At 42.5% G+C, this 16,716-nt stretch overlaps 1 pseudogene; it reads right to left on the reverse strand.

Moving 5' to 3' along the window:
• Positions 1 to 16,015: 16,015 nt before the first annotated feature.
• LOC121465355 lies at positions 16,016 to 16,461 on the reverse strand (annotated as a pseudogene).
• Between the last annotated feature and the right edge of the window lie 255 nt (positions 16,462 to 16,716).

Here is a 16,716-nt window from a genome sequence, read left to right on the forward strand (position 1 = left end):
TACATATCTCAATTTATAAGTGCTAGTATATACTATAGGTGCTTATTTTTAGTGAAGAAAGTTCAGTTCCTTCCAATAGTTTCCTTTTGGTTTTAAAAAAGCTATTGTGATTATAAGCACAAATAAGTTATTTATATTAATAATTTATTATTAAGAAATATTTTATGTAATTAAGTGGAAAACTATAATATAAATTTTAAATCAACAAAGTGAATATAGGGGAAATGAAAGCAAAATATATATTGGAAAACTGGAAAAGAACAGTGGAATCTTAATTTTTGGTTTGTCTAGAAGTCTAATTATAAGCAATCAATAGATAGCTCAGCAATTACAAAGAGAGCAATTGTGGTTACAAAGGAATTGAGTTTGTGTCCCAGCACCATACGTAACAAGAAGTTCTCAAAGACCTTAAAACCCCAGTTCCAGGGCCTCTGATACCTTCTGGACTATAAAGGTACTATGAAAACACAAATAAACACTCAGTTAATTACGTACATTGACTTATACACTACAAAAAGAGCAGTCAAGGATATGCCTTATATATCAACAATCAAGATATCCACAGATATAAGAACAACCAAGGATAAATATATTCTGCCATGCCCAGAGATCAATGCCTTGCTTCACAACCATCAGAGAATTTATTCTTGTAGTATATGAGTATATTAGAATTAACACAGAAACACTCACCTGAAAAATGTGAGAGACTGGGAGATATAGGAATATTAAGTATTAAATGGGCTGTCTTTGTCGAACCTGTTGCCTCTTGCCTGAGAAACCTAGTAGAAGAGTAGTCAAAAAGAGTTTTAAGAGCATGAGGACGCTGATGACATTATGGAAATAGTCTTGGAGTCACAACAGTACTGATGCACAGACAACAAAATCTAAGTCAATGTTATTTTGTTTGTGTTTTTGTTCCTTTGTTTGAACATTTACTTTGTCTGACTGACTGGTCTTTTGCCTTGACATTAAAATTTTCGATCTTGTTTTTATTTACCTTTGTGTGTGATTTCTGGGTTTTGCTTGTTTTCCTTTTTTCTTTTGTTTTTGTCTTTTATTGTTCTTGCTGTTTGCCTTTTTTAACATCTTTCTGAAAAGAGAAGGGAAGGACATGTTTTAGGTGAGCCAGGAAACAAGAAGGATCTGGAAGGAGTTTGGAGAGAGAAAACTATTGTCATAATATATGGCATGAAAAATATTCTCAGTGAAAAATAGCCTCCATGGTGCTATTAAAGGGGGCATTTGGTACCAGTTTTGGAAGGTCTGTGTGTCGGTCTGTCTTTAGTTAAAAATATTTTTTTTCTTTTGAGATGAGAACTGTTTATTTCACTGTGTGTGCCTGTGCATCCATCTCTATCTCTCTCTTTCTCTCTCTCTCTCTCTCTCTCTCTCTCTCTCTCTCTCTCTCTCATGTGTACCATTTTCATCCACTAGGTGCTCTGAAATTATCCTTTTCTGCACAGCAATAACACTGAAAAATGACTGTTTAGTCATATTTGAATCATTCTAATGTAGTTGGAATTTTTTATAAAAATATATCTGTTTTCCATATGAAGCTGAGTATGTCTATTTTTAACTTATTTATTGAATCTTTGGGGTTCTCACATATGCATCTCAATTCTGTTCACCTCTCAGTTCCTGTGTATTACCCCTTCGCCCCTGGTGCAGTGCCCCCACAAAAGAAAACAAAACAAATAAGAAAGCAAGCAAACAAAAGTAAAAACAAAAGAAAAAACCCATTAAACCAAACCAAAACAAAACAAAAACCATACCAAAACCAGCAAAATCTCTGCTTCTTCTTCTCTCTGGACTCTCCATCACCTCTCCAAACCTCCCGGGGCACTTGAGGCTTCGGTGTGTCATATAGTATATCCCTTTGTCCCATCAGTTTGGTTGGCAACTGTTCATTGTAAAGAGCCATTAGTCTGGTTTAGGGTCCCTCGTTTGTGGCACACTTTTTGCACTGGATCTTCACTGGAGCTCTTCTGGGGTATTTTGTGTTTTGGGGATCTTTCGGGTGCCATTCTGCAGGAGCAGTCCCTTCCCAAGCTCCAGCATAATCTAGATAAGTAGATGTTAGGGTGGGTCAGTTGTGGGACTGAGTGTTAGTCAGTCAGATCAGATGGACCCAGTGGGGCCATCTGCCTCTTGTTCGTTGGTGGAGTCAGCTCCCCTAAATGCCTGTCCTCAGGGATGAGGGCCCACTCTATTGAATGCAGGGGGCAGCTTTCTTGCTGTAGGCCAGCTTTCCCAGGGAAGTGAAGTGTGAGACTGGCTCAGTATTGCCCTCTTATTTCATCTCACATGATTTCTTAGGCCTCCTGAGGTGTCACTGGCAACAGACATCAACACAGATGGCTAGCTGCACCATGGAACAGACATGGCCATTGGCAGGAACGTTGCCCTGGTGATATCCTGGCTCTGTGTGGAGGGAATGGCCACTCATGTGGGAATACTTTTGGCAGTTTTGTGTCACTGGACAACACCAAGGACTCAGGTTGTGGCCCCAACCCAGGCCTCTATGTGACCATTAGTGGCAGTGCAGGACCCCGACTTCAGGTCAGACCGCAGCTGTTTTAAGACCATGAACCACAACAAGGTACTCAACAGCAAATGGGTATGGATGTCACCACTGGGCCATATATAGAATATTACTTGTATTTTAATAAATAAATCTTGTCTGAAGATCAGAAGCAAACTAAAGGAATTAGAGATGTCTTAACCTCTATCAAGGCTGGGCAATCACATAATAAGCAGACTAAGACTCTTTTCTCCCATTTTATTTTTCCTCTAGTGCTAGGATTAAAGAAGTAATACCCTAGTGCTGGGATTTAAGGTGTAGGCCACCCCTACCTGGGTTTCTGTCTGCATTGATTCCAGTAATCTGTGTGTCACCATGAGGTCGTGGCTTATCAGGAAAGATTCAGCATGTCTGACCTGGCAGCTACACAGTGGCTCTCTTTCTGACTCTTTTTCTTCCTCCCAGAATTCAGTTCTGTCTACTCGGCCTGCCTAAGCACTGCCCTATCAAAAGGCCAAGGCAGTTTCTTTATTCAACCAATGAAGTCAACACATAAACAGAAGAACCTCCTATACTATGTGACTTATTCTTTTCCCATTTGTATCTGCTGGATTGTCTTATTGCTGGAATTAGAACTTAAAGTACTATATGGAATAGATACAGGGACTATGGACAACCTTATCTTGTTACTGATTTTAGTGCAATAGCTATGAATTTATCTTTGTTCAACTTGATGTTGACTATCAGCTTGCTGTATATTGCCTTTATTATGTTTAGCTATGTCACTTGCATTAGTGATCTCTCCAAATCTTTTTTCTTAAAATGAATAGTCTTTCTCACTGGAGAAAAATGAAAGACTAGCATTACATTTGGAATGGGCATAAATCATAATCTCCTTGTCAGCAAAGCTGATGGTTGTGCTCAAATCCACAGCCACAGCCTACTCTACTGGCTCAGAGTCATGGCTCACAAGGCTTTAAAACACAGAGTCCACAGATGCTCCCCTGGTGGTAGAGGCACAAAAAATGTGAATCTATTTCCTATTTCTACCTTGTCTGAGGGTCAGTGAATTTCAGCTCAAGGTGGTTGTCTGTTTCTTTCTCGAGCAGATGTTCCATCTAGATTTAGATCAGAGAGTTTTGCTCTCTTAAAGCTATTGTCAACAGGTGTGGCTAATATCCACCTTAAAATACTTGTATTTTAAGTATAGAGAAGTTGACGTGTTTCTACTTCAAACAAAAGTCTACGACTCCAAATAAATTCCTACTTCCTTAGGGCAATAACAATGGATTCCTCCCATGGAGTGGTTTGCCTACAGAATGATTTGGTCTCGGGTTTGAGCATTACTGGCAACAGATGTTTTATTTAGAAGATAGCCATCCCCCACTGCCCTCTTTTGGCGAGTAGCATCGCCCAGCGCAACCTATCTGGGCGCTGGGTCCGAGTAGCCGGGGCTCCCGGGCGGGCAGCAGTTCCTTTGTTTCTGTGGCCTGCCTGCACCAAGCGGGGTAGGCGCTTTGTCTGCGGGCTGCCCAACCAGCACGGAGGCCTGATCTTTCGGCGCCAGGAGACCCAGCATTGGGGTGAGTTTCTGGCCCACGGCGCCAGCCTGGGACGGGGAGCTCGGGGGTTTCTTGGCCCCCTGTCCTGCTTGGGCTCTCTGCTGCCTCTTTCTTCCTGGCCCACCCAGCTTCCGTCCAGACCCCTCCCCACTTCGCCCCCACTGCCCTCTTTTGGCGCGTAGCATCGCCCAGCGCAGCCTATCTGGGCGCTGGGTCCGAGTAGCCGGGGCTCCCGGGCGGGCAGCAGTTCCTTTGTTTCTGTGGCCTGCCTGCACCAAGCGGGGTAGGCGCTCTGTCTGCGGGCTGCCCAACCAGCACGGAGGCCTGATCTTTCGGCGCCAGGAGACCCAGCATTGGGGTGAGTTTCTGGCCCACGGCGCCAGCCTGGGACGGGGAGCTCGGGGGTTTCTTGGCCCCCTGTCCTGCTTGGGCTCTCTGCTGCCTCTTTCTTCCTGGCCCACCCAGCTTCCGTCCAGACCCCTCCCCACTTCGCCCCCACTGCCCTCTTTTGGCGCGTAGCATCGCCCAGCGCAGCCTATCTGGGCGCTGGGTCCGAGTAGCCGGGGCTCCCGGGGGGCAGCAGTTCCTTTGTTTCTGTGGCCTGCCTGCACCAAGCGGGGTAGGCGCTTTGTCTGCGGGCTGCCCAACCAGCACGGAGGCCTGATCTTTCGGCGCCAGGAGACCCAGCATTGGGGTGAGTTTCTGGCCCATGGCGCCAGCCTGGGACGGGGAGCTCGGGGGTTTCTTGGCCCCCTGTCCTGCTTGGGCTCTCTGCTGCCTCTTTCTTCCTGGCCCACCCAGCTTCCGTCCAGACCCCTCCCCACTTCGCCCCCACTGCCCTCTTTTGGCGCGTAGCATCGCCCAGCGCAGCCTATCTGGGCGCTGGGTCCGAGTACCCGGGGCTCCCGGGCGGGCAGCAGTTCCTTTGTTTCTGTGGCCTGCCTGCACCAAGCGGGGTAGGCGCTCTGTCTGCGGGCTGCCCAACCAGCACGGAGGCCTGATCTTTCGGCGCCAGGAGACCCAGCATTGGGGTGAGTTTCTGGCCCACGGCGCCAGCCTGGGACGGGGAGCTCGGGGGTTTCTTGGCCCCCTGTCCTGCTTGGGCTCTCTGCAGGGCCTCTACTCCCCGGGTGCTGCCTCTTTCTTCCTGGCCCACCCAGCTTCCGTCCAGAGCCCTCCCCACTTCGACCCACTGCCCTCTTTTGGCGCGTGGCATCGCCCAGCCCAGCCTATCTGGGCGCTGAGTCCGAGTAGCCGGGGCTCCCGGGGGGCAGCAGTTCCTTTGTTTCTGTGGCCTGCCTGCACCAAGCGGGGTAGGCGCTTTGTCTGCGAGCTGCCCAACCAGCACGGAGGCCTGATCTTTCAGCGCCAGGAGACCCAGCATTGGGGAGTCCCAGCATTGGGAGAGCCAACATTGGGGAGAGACAGCGTTTGGTAGGCAAGGAGACCTAATCAGGTAAAAGAAGATCCATAGGGAGCATTTGGAAGAAGAGATGGGCCGACGTCAAGGCAAGAATTCGCCCAACAAGCTGAAAAGCAACATGAAGCTACCAGAAACAAGCGACCTCACAACGGGAGGACAAGAACCCCTTAATCAAGAGGAAGGAGAAATGATTGACTTCATGAAAGTGATTGACACCCTTAAACAGCATGTAAAAAACGCCCTTATAGAAATGGATGAGAAATATAACAGAAAGTTTGAAGAATTGAATAAATCAGTGAATGATACCCTAGAAAACCAAGGAAAAACAATCAAACAGATAATGGAAACAGTTCAAGACCTGAAAACTGAAATGGAGGCAAAGAAGAAAACACAAACAGAGGGCCGTCTGGACATGGAAAATCTAGGTAAACGAATAGAGACTACAGAAACAAGCATAACCAGCAGAATACAAGAGATAGAAGAAAGACTCTCGGATTCTGAAGATACCATAGAGAAAATAAACACACTGATCAAAGAAAACAGCAAGTCCAACAAACTCTCATCACAAAACATTCAGGAATTATGGGACACAATAAAAAGACCAAACCTAAGAATAATAGGAGTAGAAGAAGGAGAAGAAGGGCAGCTCAATGGTCCAGAAAATCTATTTAATAAAATTATAGAAGAAAACTTTCCCAACCTAAGGAAAGATTTTCCTATGAAGGTGCAAGAAGCATACAGAACACCGAATAGGCTGGATCAAAAAAAAACATCCCCTCGCCATATAATTATCAAAACACAAAGCATACAAAATAAGGAAAGAATATTAAGAGCTGCAAAGGAAAAAGGCCAAATTACTTATAAAGGTAAACCTATCAGACTTACACCTGACTTCTCCATGGAAACCATGAAAGCCAGAAGGTCCTGGTTAGATGTACTGCAGAAACTGAGAGACCATGGGTGCAAGCCCAGATTACTATACCCAGCCAAGCTTTCATTCACTATAAATGGAGAAAATAAAATTTTCCAGGATAAAAACAAATTTAAACAATACGCAGCCACAAATCCAGCCTTACAGAAAGTAATTGAAGGAAAATCACTAACCAAGGAGTCCAACAATGACCACAATACCTCAGACATCTAGAGACCCTTCACCAACACAAAACAAAGAAGGGAAACTCACAAACTCTACGACTAAAAAAAAAAATGACCGGAGTTAACAACCACTGGTCATTAATATCACTTAATGTCAATGGACTCAACTCACCTATAAAAAGGCACAGGCTAAGAGATTGGATAAGAAAACAGGATCCAACATTCTGCTGTTTACAAGAAACACACCTCAACCACAAAGACAGGCACCTACTCAGAGTAAAGGGCTGGGAAAAGGCCTATCAAGCAAATGGTCCTAAGAAACAGGCAGGTGTGGCCATACTAATCTCTAACAAAGTTGACTTTAAACTTAAATCAATCAGAAGAGATGGAGAGGGGCATTTTATACTCATAACAGGAACAGTTCATCAGGATGAAGTCTCAATCCTGAACATCTATGCCCCTAATATAAAAGCACCCACGTACATAAAAGAAACATTGCTAAAATTCAAGGCAGCCATCAAACCGCACACACTAATAGTAGGAGACTTCAACACTCCTCTCTCACCAATGGACAGGTCAATCAGACAGGAACCTAACAGAGAAATAAGAGAATTAGTGGAGGTAATGAATCAAATGGACTTAACAGACATCTATAGAACATTCCATCCAAATAGGAAAGAATATACCTTCTTCTCTGCAGCTCATGGAACCTTCTCGAAAATCGACCACATAGTCGGTAACAAAGCAAACATCCACAGTTACAAAAAAATATTAGTAACCACCTGTGTCTTATCAGATCACCATGGATTAAAGTTAGAATTCAACAATAATGCTACCCCCAGAAAGCATACAAAGTCATGGAAACTGAACAGTCAACTATTGAACCATAGCTGGATTAAGGAAGAAATAAAGAAAGAAATTAAAGTCTTCCTGGAATTCAATGAAAATAAAGAAACAACATACTCAAACTTATGGGACACTATGAAAGCAGTCCTAAGAGGAAAGTTCATAGCACTAAGTGCCCACTTAAAGAAAACAGAGAAAGCTCACATTGGAGACTTAACAGCCCACCTGAAAGCTCTAGAAAAAAAAGAAGCAGACTCACCTAGGAGGAGTAGAAGACTGGAAATAATCAAAATGAGGGCTGAAATCAACAAAATAGAAACACAGAAAACAATACAAAAAATCAATGAAACAAAAAGCTGGTTCCTGGAGAAAATCAACAAGATTGACAAACCACTATCCAAGCTAATCAAACGGCAGAGAGAGAATTTGCAAATTAATAAGATCAGAAATGAAAAGGGGGACATAACCACAGACACAGAGGAAATTCAGAGAATCATTAGATCTTACTACAAAAGCCTATATGCCACAAAATTGGAAAATGTAAAGGAAATGGATACTTTTTTAGATAAATATCATATACCAAAGTTAAATCAGGACCTGGTGAACAATCTAAATAGACCTGTTAGTCGCGAAGAATTAGAAGAGGTTATCAAAAACCTCCCTACCAAAAAAAGCCCAGGACCAGATGGTTTCAATGCGGAATTCTACCAGATCTTCCAAGAAGATCTAATACCTATACTCCTTAATGTATTCCACAAGATAGAAACAGAAGGGTCATTACCAAACTCCTTTTATGAAGCCACAATTACTCTGATACCAAAACCACTCAAAGACTCAACCAGGAAAGAGAACTACAGGCCAATCTCACTCATGAATATCGACGCAAAAATCCTCAACAAAATACTGGCAAATCGAATCCAAGAACACATCCGAAAAATTATCCATTATGATCAAGTAGGCTTCATTCCTGAGATGCAGGGCTGGTTCAACATACGAAAATCTATCAATGTAATCCAGCATATAAATAAACTGAAAGAAAAAAACCATATGATCATTTCATTAGATGCTGAAAAAGCATTTGACAAAATTCAACATCCATTTATGTTAAAAGTCTTGGAGAGATTAGGGATACAAGGGTCATACCTAAATATAATAAAAGCTATATACAGCAAGCCGACAGCTAACATCAAATTAAACGGAGAGAAACTCAAAGCCATCCCACTTAACTCAGGAACACGACAAGGCTGTCCACTCTCCCCATACCTCTTCAATATAGTGCTTGAAGTTCTAGCAATAGCAATAAGACAACATAATGGAATCAAGGGGATTCGAATTGGAAAGGAAGAAGTTAAACTTTCGTTATTTGCAGATGATATGATAGTGTACATAAGCGACCCCAAAAACTCCACCAAAGAACTCCTACAGCTGATAAACAGCTTTAGTAATGTGGCAGGATACAAGATCAACTCCAAAAAATCAGTCGCCCTCTTATACACAAAGGATATGGAAGCAGAGAGGGAAATCAGAGAAGCTTCACCATTCACAATAGCCAAAAACAGCATAAAATATCTTGGGGTACATCTAACCAAGGAAGTGAAAGATCTATTTGACAAGAACTTTAAGGCATTGAAGAAAGAAATTGAAGAGGATACCAAAAAATGGATGGACCTCCCTTGCTCTTGGATTGGGAGGATCAACATAGTAAAAATGGCAATTCTACCAAAAGCTATTTATAGATTCAATGCAATCCCCATCAAGATCCCATCAAAATTCTTCACAGATCTGGAGAGGACAATAATCAACTTTACATGGAAAAACAAAAAACCCAGGATAGCCAAAACAATCCTATACAATAAAGGATCTTCTGGAGGCATTACCATCCCTGACTTCAAACTCTATTACAGAGCTACAGTAATGAAAACAGTGTGGTACTGGCATAAAAACAGAGAAGTCGACCAATGGAATCGTATAGAAGACCCGAATTTTATCCCACAAACCTATGAACACCTGATTTTCGATAAAGGAGCTAAAAGTATAAAATGGAAGAAAGAAAGCATCTTCAACAAATGGTGCTGGCACAACTGGATGTCATCTTGTAGAAGAATGAAAATAGACCCTTATCTATCACCGTGCACAAAACTCAAGTCCAAATGGATTAAAGACCTCAATATCAGCCCGAACACACTGAACCTGATAGAAGAGAAAGTGGGAAGTACCCTACAGGAGCTGGGCACAGGAGATCGCTTCCTATGTATAACCCCAGAAGCACAGACATTAAGGGCAACATTGAACAAATGGGACCTACTTAAACTGAGAAGCTTCTGTAAAGCAAAGGACATAGTCAATAAGACACAAAGGCAACCTACTGATTGGGAGAAGATCTTCACCAACCCCACAACAGACAAAGGTCTGATCTCCAAAATATATAGAGAACTCAAGAAACTAGACTTTAAAATGCTAATTAACCCAATTAAAAAATGGGGCACTGAACTGAACAGAGAATTCTCAGCAGAGGAAGTTCAAATGGCCGAAAGACACTTAAAGTCGTGCTCAACTTCCTTAGCAATCAGGGAAATGCAAATCAAAACAACTTTGAGATATCATCTTACACCTGTCAGAATGGCTAAAGTCAAAAACACCAAGGATAACCTTTGCTGGAGAGGCTGTGGAGGAACGGGTACCCTCATCCATTGCTGGTGGGAATGCCATCTTGTGCAACCACTGTGGAAGTCAGTGTTTCGGTTTCTCAGGAAATTCGGGATCAACTTACCCCTGGACCCAGCAATACCACTCCTGGGAATATACCCAAGAGATGCTCTATCATATGACAAAAGCATTTGTTCAACTATGTTCATAGCAGTATTATTTGTAATAGCCAGAACCTGGAAACAACCTAGATGCCCTTCAATGGAAGAATGGATGAAGAAAGTATGGAATATATACACGCTAGAGTACTACGCTGCGGTAAAAAACAATGACTTCTCGAATTTTGCAGGCAAATGGATGGAAATAGAAAACACTATCCTGAGTGAGGTGTCCCAGACCCAAAAAGATGAACATGGGATGTACTCGCTCATAATTGGTTTCTAGCCATAAATTAGGGCCACGGAGTCTACAATAGGTGAACCTAAAGAAGCTAAGTAAGAAGGTGAACCCAAGGAAAAACATATAGTTATCCTCTTGGCTAAGGGAAGTAGACCCAATTGCCGGGGAGAAAATTAGGATTTTGGGGGTGGGGTGGGATGGGGGTAAGGGGAGATGGGGAGAGAAAAGGTAGAAGGGAAGGAGGGGGGACTTGGGGAATCAGGAGAATTGGGATAAAGGAAAGGTGGATAGGGGAGCACGGAACCACAATTCTTAGTTAAGGGAACCACTTTAGGGTGAGCAAGAGATTTGACCCTAGAGGGGCTCCCAAGTGCCCAACATGAGGTTCCCAGTTAGTTCCTTGGGTAGCTGAGGATTGGGAACCTGAAATGACCCTATCCGAGAGCAATACTGACGAATATCTTGCATATCATCATAGAACCTTCATCTGGTGATGGATGGAGACAGAGACAGAGACCCACACTGGAGCACTGGACTGAGCTCCCAAGGTCCCAATGAGGAGCAGAAGGAGGGAGAACATGAGCAAAGAAGTCGGGACCACGAGGCGTGCACCCACCCACTGAGACAGTGGAGCTGATCTACTGGGAGCTCACCAAGGCCAGCTGGACTGTGACTGAAAAAGCATGGGATAAAGCCAGACTCTCTGAACATGGCGAACAATGAGGGCTGATGAGACGCCAAGGACAATGGCACGGGGTTTTGATCCTACTTAATGTGCTGGCTTTGTGGAAGCCTAGCCAGTTTGGATGTTCACCTTCCTAGATATGGACTGAGGGGGGAGGACCTAGGACTTGCCACAGGGCAGGGAACCTAGACTGCTCTGTGGACTGGAGAGGGAGGGGGAGAGGAGTGGGGGGAGGGGTAGAAGGGTGGGAGGAGGGGGAGAAGGGTGGGAGGAGGGGGAGGGAGATGGGAGGCTGGGAGGAGGTGGAAACTTGTTTTTTGTTTATGTTTTTTTTTCTTCTTTTCTTAATAAAAAAATTATTAAAAAAAAAAAAAAAAAAAAAAGAAGATAGCCATAACATGATACCTTGTATAATGTTAATACATTTTTTTTATCTTACTCCTACCTTTTGTGGTCTGGGTATTTTAAGCAAATGGATATTAAATGTGGGCAATTTCAGTATTTACTGGGACTCCCTCCCTGTACTAGTCTATGTTTCTGCTTTATTAATTTTATTCGTGTTTTTGTTTTCCTTAGTTATTTTTTAATCCCCATGCCCATATTCTGGTAAGTGGCATCATTGTTGAAGCTGATCTCTGACACTTGGCAAGCATTTCTTATTAAAAATTTGTGTGATTTGGTAAGAGCCTAGATGTTTATTTCACTCTAGTATAATGCACATAGCAATAAACTCGGACATGCCATCAGGGCTTCGTTGTCACCATGGGGTTAGAGCACATGAAAGGCAAGAGGGCCATTCTACTTCTGAGGCTGTGTCTCAGAGTTAAGTCTTCACCTATTGTCTATATATAATCCCAAGATAAATCAATTTTAAATGTTTGTTTACGGTAAACTGGCTATTCATAAATTATCCAAGAAACTGTAGAACCTATCTGAGGTATTGAGTTTGATTTTTTCTTTCTTTCTTTTTCTTTCTTTCTTTATATATTTATTTTTATTTATTTTTTATTGAAAAAAAATTCCGCCTCTCCCAGCCTCCCATTTCCCTTCTTTCTTCCCACTTCTCTCCCCCTCCCCTCACTCCTCTCCCCCTCCCTCTCCAGTCCAAAGAGCAGTCAGAGTTCCCTGCCCTGTGGAAAGTCCAAGGTCCTCCCCGCCTCCATTTTGGAAGGTGAGCATCCAAACTGGCTAGGCTCCCACAAAGCCAGAACATGAAGGAGGATCAAAACACAGTGCCATTGTCCTTGGCTTCCCATCAGCCTCATTGTCTGCCATGTTCAGAGAGTCCGGTTTTATCCCATGCTTTTTCAGTTCCAGTCCAGCTGGCCTTGGTGAGCTCCCAATAGATCAACCCCACTATCTCAGTGGGTGGGTGCCCCCCTCACGGTCCTGACTTCCTGGCTCATGTTCTCCCTCCTTCTGCTCCTCATTTGGACCTTGGGAGCTCATTCTGGTGCTCCAATATGTGAGTATTTGTAGTAATATGAGCAGCAGGGCTGCATCGCCAGCACCCCGGCTGCCTGGCTTGCTTATGCCCCGAAATAACAACACACAAACTGTATTCATTTAAACACTGCTTCCCCCATTAACTCTAGCCCTTACAGGCTAATTCTCATATCCAGATCAACCCATCTCTAATAATCTGTGTAGCATCAGTCTTAACGGGAAAGCTTCAGCATGTCTGACCTGGCAGCTTGCTTCATGGCGTCTACCCGGGAGAGGGGAGCATGGCCTCTCTGAGCTCACTTCCTCTTCCTCCCAGCATTCTGTTCTGTTTACACCACCCACCTATGTTCTAACCAATAAAATGGGCCAAGGCAGTTTCATTATTTTTTAAATAATGACCTTCCTCCATCATTTCCCCTTTGTCTGTTTAAACAAAAAAAAAAAAGGAAGGCTTTAACTTAACATAGCAAAATTACATATAACAAAACAGTTATCAAGTAAAAATTACAATAATCTTTATCATAACTAAGGAAAATTATAACTATAATTAACTATTCTTTAACTCCTTCAAAGACTCCAGAAGAATACAATATTAGCTAAGCAAACAAAAAGTAAGCAACTTTCAAACTCTAGAAATGACAGAGACATCTCGCTGCCTGGACAGTCACCCAAAGTTCCTCTGTACCATTGGGGCAACCATCTGTGGCCTACAGGCCCATGGTATCCAGAGATATTTCCATGAAGCAGGACATTCCTAAGTCAGTTCAGTCACTATCTGTTGTGTCCTACAGAATGTCTCACAGACTCTTTCATGAAGCAGGAACCCTGAAAGATCATCTCACCTTTTGCCAAGTTCAGTAGTCCTCTCTCTGTGGGTTCTCTGTGGGTTGCAATAGTCCAGGCAGGAGCAGTTTCTTGCCCAAATGTCTATCAAACTCCATAAGGATCCTCTTCGATGCCCATCTTCTTCTTGAAGTAGATTGGTGCTGCCAGGAGCAGAGTATCTCACTGTCATGAAAAGCCCTAAGTTATTAAAACATTTAACAACATATTCCGTAGTCTTTGTAAGATACGAAGAATGCCGATCTAACTGAAATATATATCTATATATCTAGAAAATCTAACTAACATGACTACAAACTTGACTATTGTTAATGATGATCCATTAACAACCTATATACATTACATTTTTAAATGAACTACACAATCACAACACCTTAATAAAGATCAGAAATACATATACATATAACAAAATTGACCTTAAATCTCTATCAATAAAGCAAAATCTATACTAATGCAAATTATTCATATCTATATCATATCCCCCTTTAAATGTAAAAGAACGTTTATAAAACATATTTGGGAACATGGGTGCAGCTTTTTCTCTCCAAACTGCTTCCTGCTGAATGAGGGTGTCGTTAATTAGGTCTTTCATGGTATAACCTGTGTGCTAGTTTCATCTCAGTTGGCAGTAGAGCAAAGCAATTTTCTGAAGGTGTTCACAGCAACCCTTCAGGAGGGCGTGGTCCATCATACCATATTGGAATAGAAGCAATCCACAGACTCTCACCCTCTGTGAAAACAAAATAAGAAACTCCTTTCCAAAGCATCGTGTTCTTAGATCCAAATTTCAAATTCAAGGCATTTTCAAAATATCTATGTTGGATTAGTTCAGCAGCATTTATAAACAAATATCTTTTAGCAGCTGTTGCTCTTTCCTCAGCATTCAAATAATTCAAAGAGAACATAATAGCATACAGTATCAAAATTCTCTGTGTATTTTCCACATTTGTGCGCTTTATTTTAGCCTTTATTTTGTTTATTTTTACTTTTATTTTTTGCTTTTTGAGACAGGTTCTCTGTATCTTTGACCTGGAGTAACTCTGTAGACCAGGCTGTCCTTGAACTCTCAGAGATCCGCCTTTCTCTGCCTCACAGGCATTGGGATTAAAGGTGTAAGCTTTACACCTTGAACTCACAGAGATCTGTTTGCCTCTGCCTTCTAGGCACTGAGATTAAAGGCATGTGCTACCACACCTTGAAGTCACAGAGGTCAATCTCCCTCTGCCTCCCAAATGTTGGGATTAAAGGTATGTACTACCAAACCCAAAAACCCTCTTTCTTCCTTTGTTTTACTTTTAAGAACTTTTAATTTTTAGCTTGCATATATTTTTAACACACTGTAAACCATTTAGAAATTTTCTTTATCTTTGAATCTCTCTTTACTGTATATCTCTCTTTTTCTGACCACATGAGTCTTTAATTTACCAAGCAATATCAGTAGGACTAAAGCCGTGGCTTTGATGGCTGGATCCAGTCCATTCCTTAGCTTTCCAGCCTCATGGTTGAGGTACTGGCTGTAGCCATGTTTACTGCCACAACTTTATGGCATTTCAAGGTCCCTGCCAGCAAGCGAGCTTCAGCAGCCTGTGCTTGCAAACTGCAATAACTGCCTGCTTAAAATTGTCAGAGTTTGCCCTGGCAGGACAGCCCAGAAAGCCGGCATTTTTAAACGGCGCAGCTTTTTTCCTACTATGGCTGAAGACTGAAAACATGCGTTCAGCTTTTCGTCAACACCGTTTAAATGTTTCGTGGCAGGATCTCTTAATGAGCTGCAGGGTTTTGCAGCTAAAGCTGAGTCAGGAAGCCTCTCTTAGATGAGAGTACTTGCTTGCCTCTAGCAAGCAGAGTAGACCCGAAAAATTGCTGCTACCAAGAAAACATGCTTTACTCTTTCCCAAGCTTTCTCAGACTTTCAGTGGATTCAGTTGTCCACACATCTGAGTGCCATTTTGTAGTAATGTGAGTGGCGGGGCTGCGTCCCCAACACCCCGGCTGCCTGGCTTGCTTATGCCCCGAAATAACAACACACAAACTGTATTCATTTAAACACTGCTTCCCCCATTAACTCTAGCCCTTACAGGCTAATTCTCATATCCAGATCAACCCATCTCTAATAATCTGTGTAGGATCAGTCTTACCGGGAAAGCTTCAGCATGTCTGACCTGGCAGCTTGCTTCATGGCTTCTACCCGGGAGAGGGGAGCATGGCCTCTCTGAGCTCACTTCCTCTTCCTCCCAGCATTCTGTTCTGTTTACACCACCCACCTATGTTCTAACCAATAAAATGGGCCAAGGCAGTTTCTTTATTTTTTAACCAATGATCTTCCTCCATCACGTATTATACTATAAAACACATGTGGGGGCTTAATCTTTAGGAGACAGGTCCAGAAACCTATACATGTTGATTTTGTTTGTGTGCAGAAGGTATGTTTGTCCCTTTTCTACATAAAACAAAAGGAATAAACTTTTTTCTTTTTCTTTCTTTGTATCAGGTAAATAAAAGATTTCAATTTGATTCTTCTAGAGGGAAAAGTAATTGAAAATTGGTATTTATTTTGCAGTCATCATCTGCACAAATTTTTCATAGCTGACTTGTCTCTCTCCATCAATATCTGCTTCTCTAATCATATCATCTAATACTTAATTTGTTAGTTTTTCTCCTAAGTTCGTTCTGACGTGGTACAGTTCTACTGTGCTGATGTAAGCACTTCCATCCTCGCCAAAGACTTAATGTCACATGGATTTTTTCTTCACTATCTGTATCTTACATTTGACTATCCATCATGACCAAGAACTCCAGGAAGTCAATGGCGCTATTCCCATCATCTTCCCCTTTATTGATCATATCTGCAATTCAGCTTCTGTTGCGCTTTAAGCCAGTGACATCATGAAAATCCCAAGTTCCTTTGTTATGATGGTGTCATCGTCACTTTTATTGAATAAGAAGAGACTTTCTTGAATTTGTCAATCTCTTCTTCAGTAAGGAGATAAGCCATAGTGATAGCCAAATAAGAGCACAATACACAAGGGTGACTACACCAGTGCAGGAGCTGTGACTGCTGAGGTGCATCTGCTAATAATACTGCCACTAAAGTACTACTTGCTCTGTACTGTGAGTCACATGTTGTGGTCCTGTTATTCTCTAAAAATTTTATTATAAAGAGATTTTCGATTTTTTTCAAAGTTTTTTTTTTTGTATCGAGATAATCATGTGAAACACCCAGGATAGCTAAAACAATCATGTATAATAA

This window comes from Microtus oregoni, unplaced genomic scaffold (assembly GCF_018167655.1).
Source record: "Microtus oregoni isolate MIOR12 unplaced genomic scaffold, Mior012 000030F_ref0000283, whole genome shotgun sequence".
Taxonomy (NCBI): domain Eukaryota; kingdom Metazoa; phylum Chordata; class Mammalia; order Rodentia; family Cricetidae; genus Microtus; species Microtus oregoni.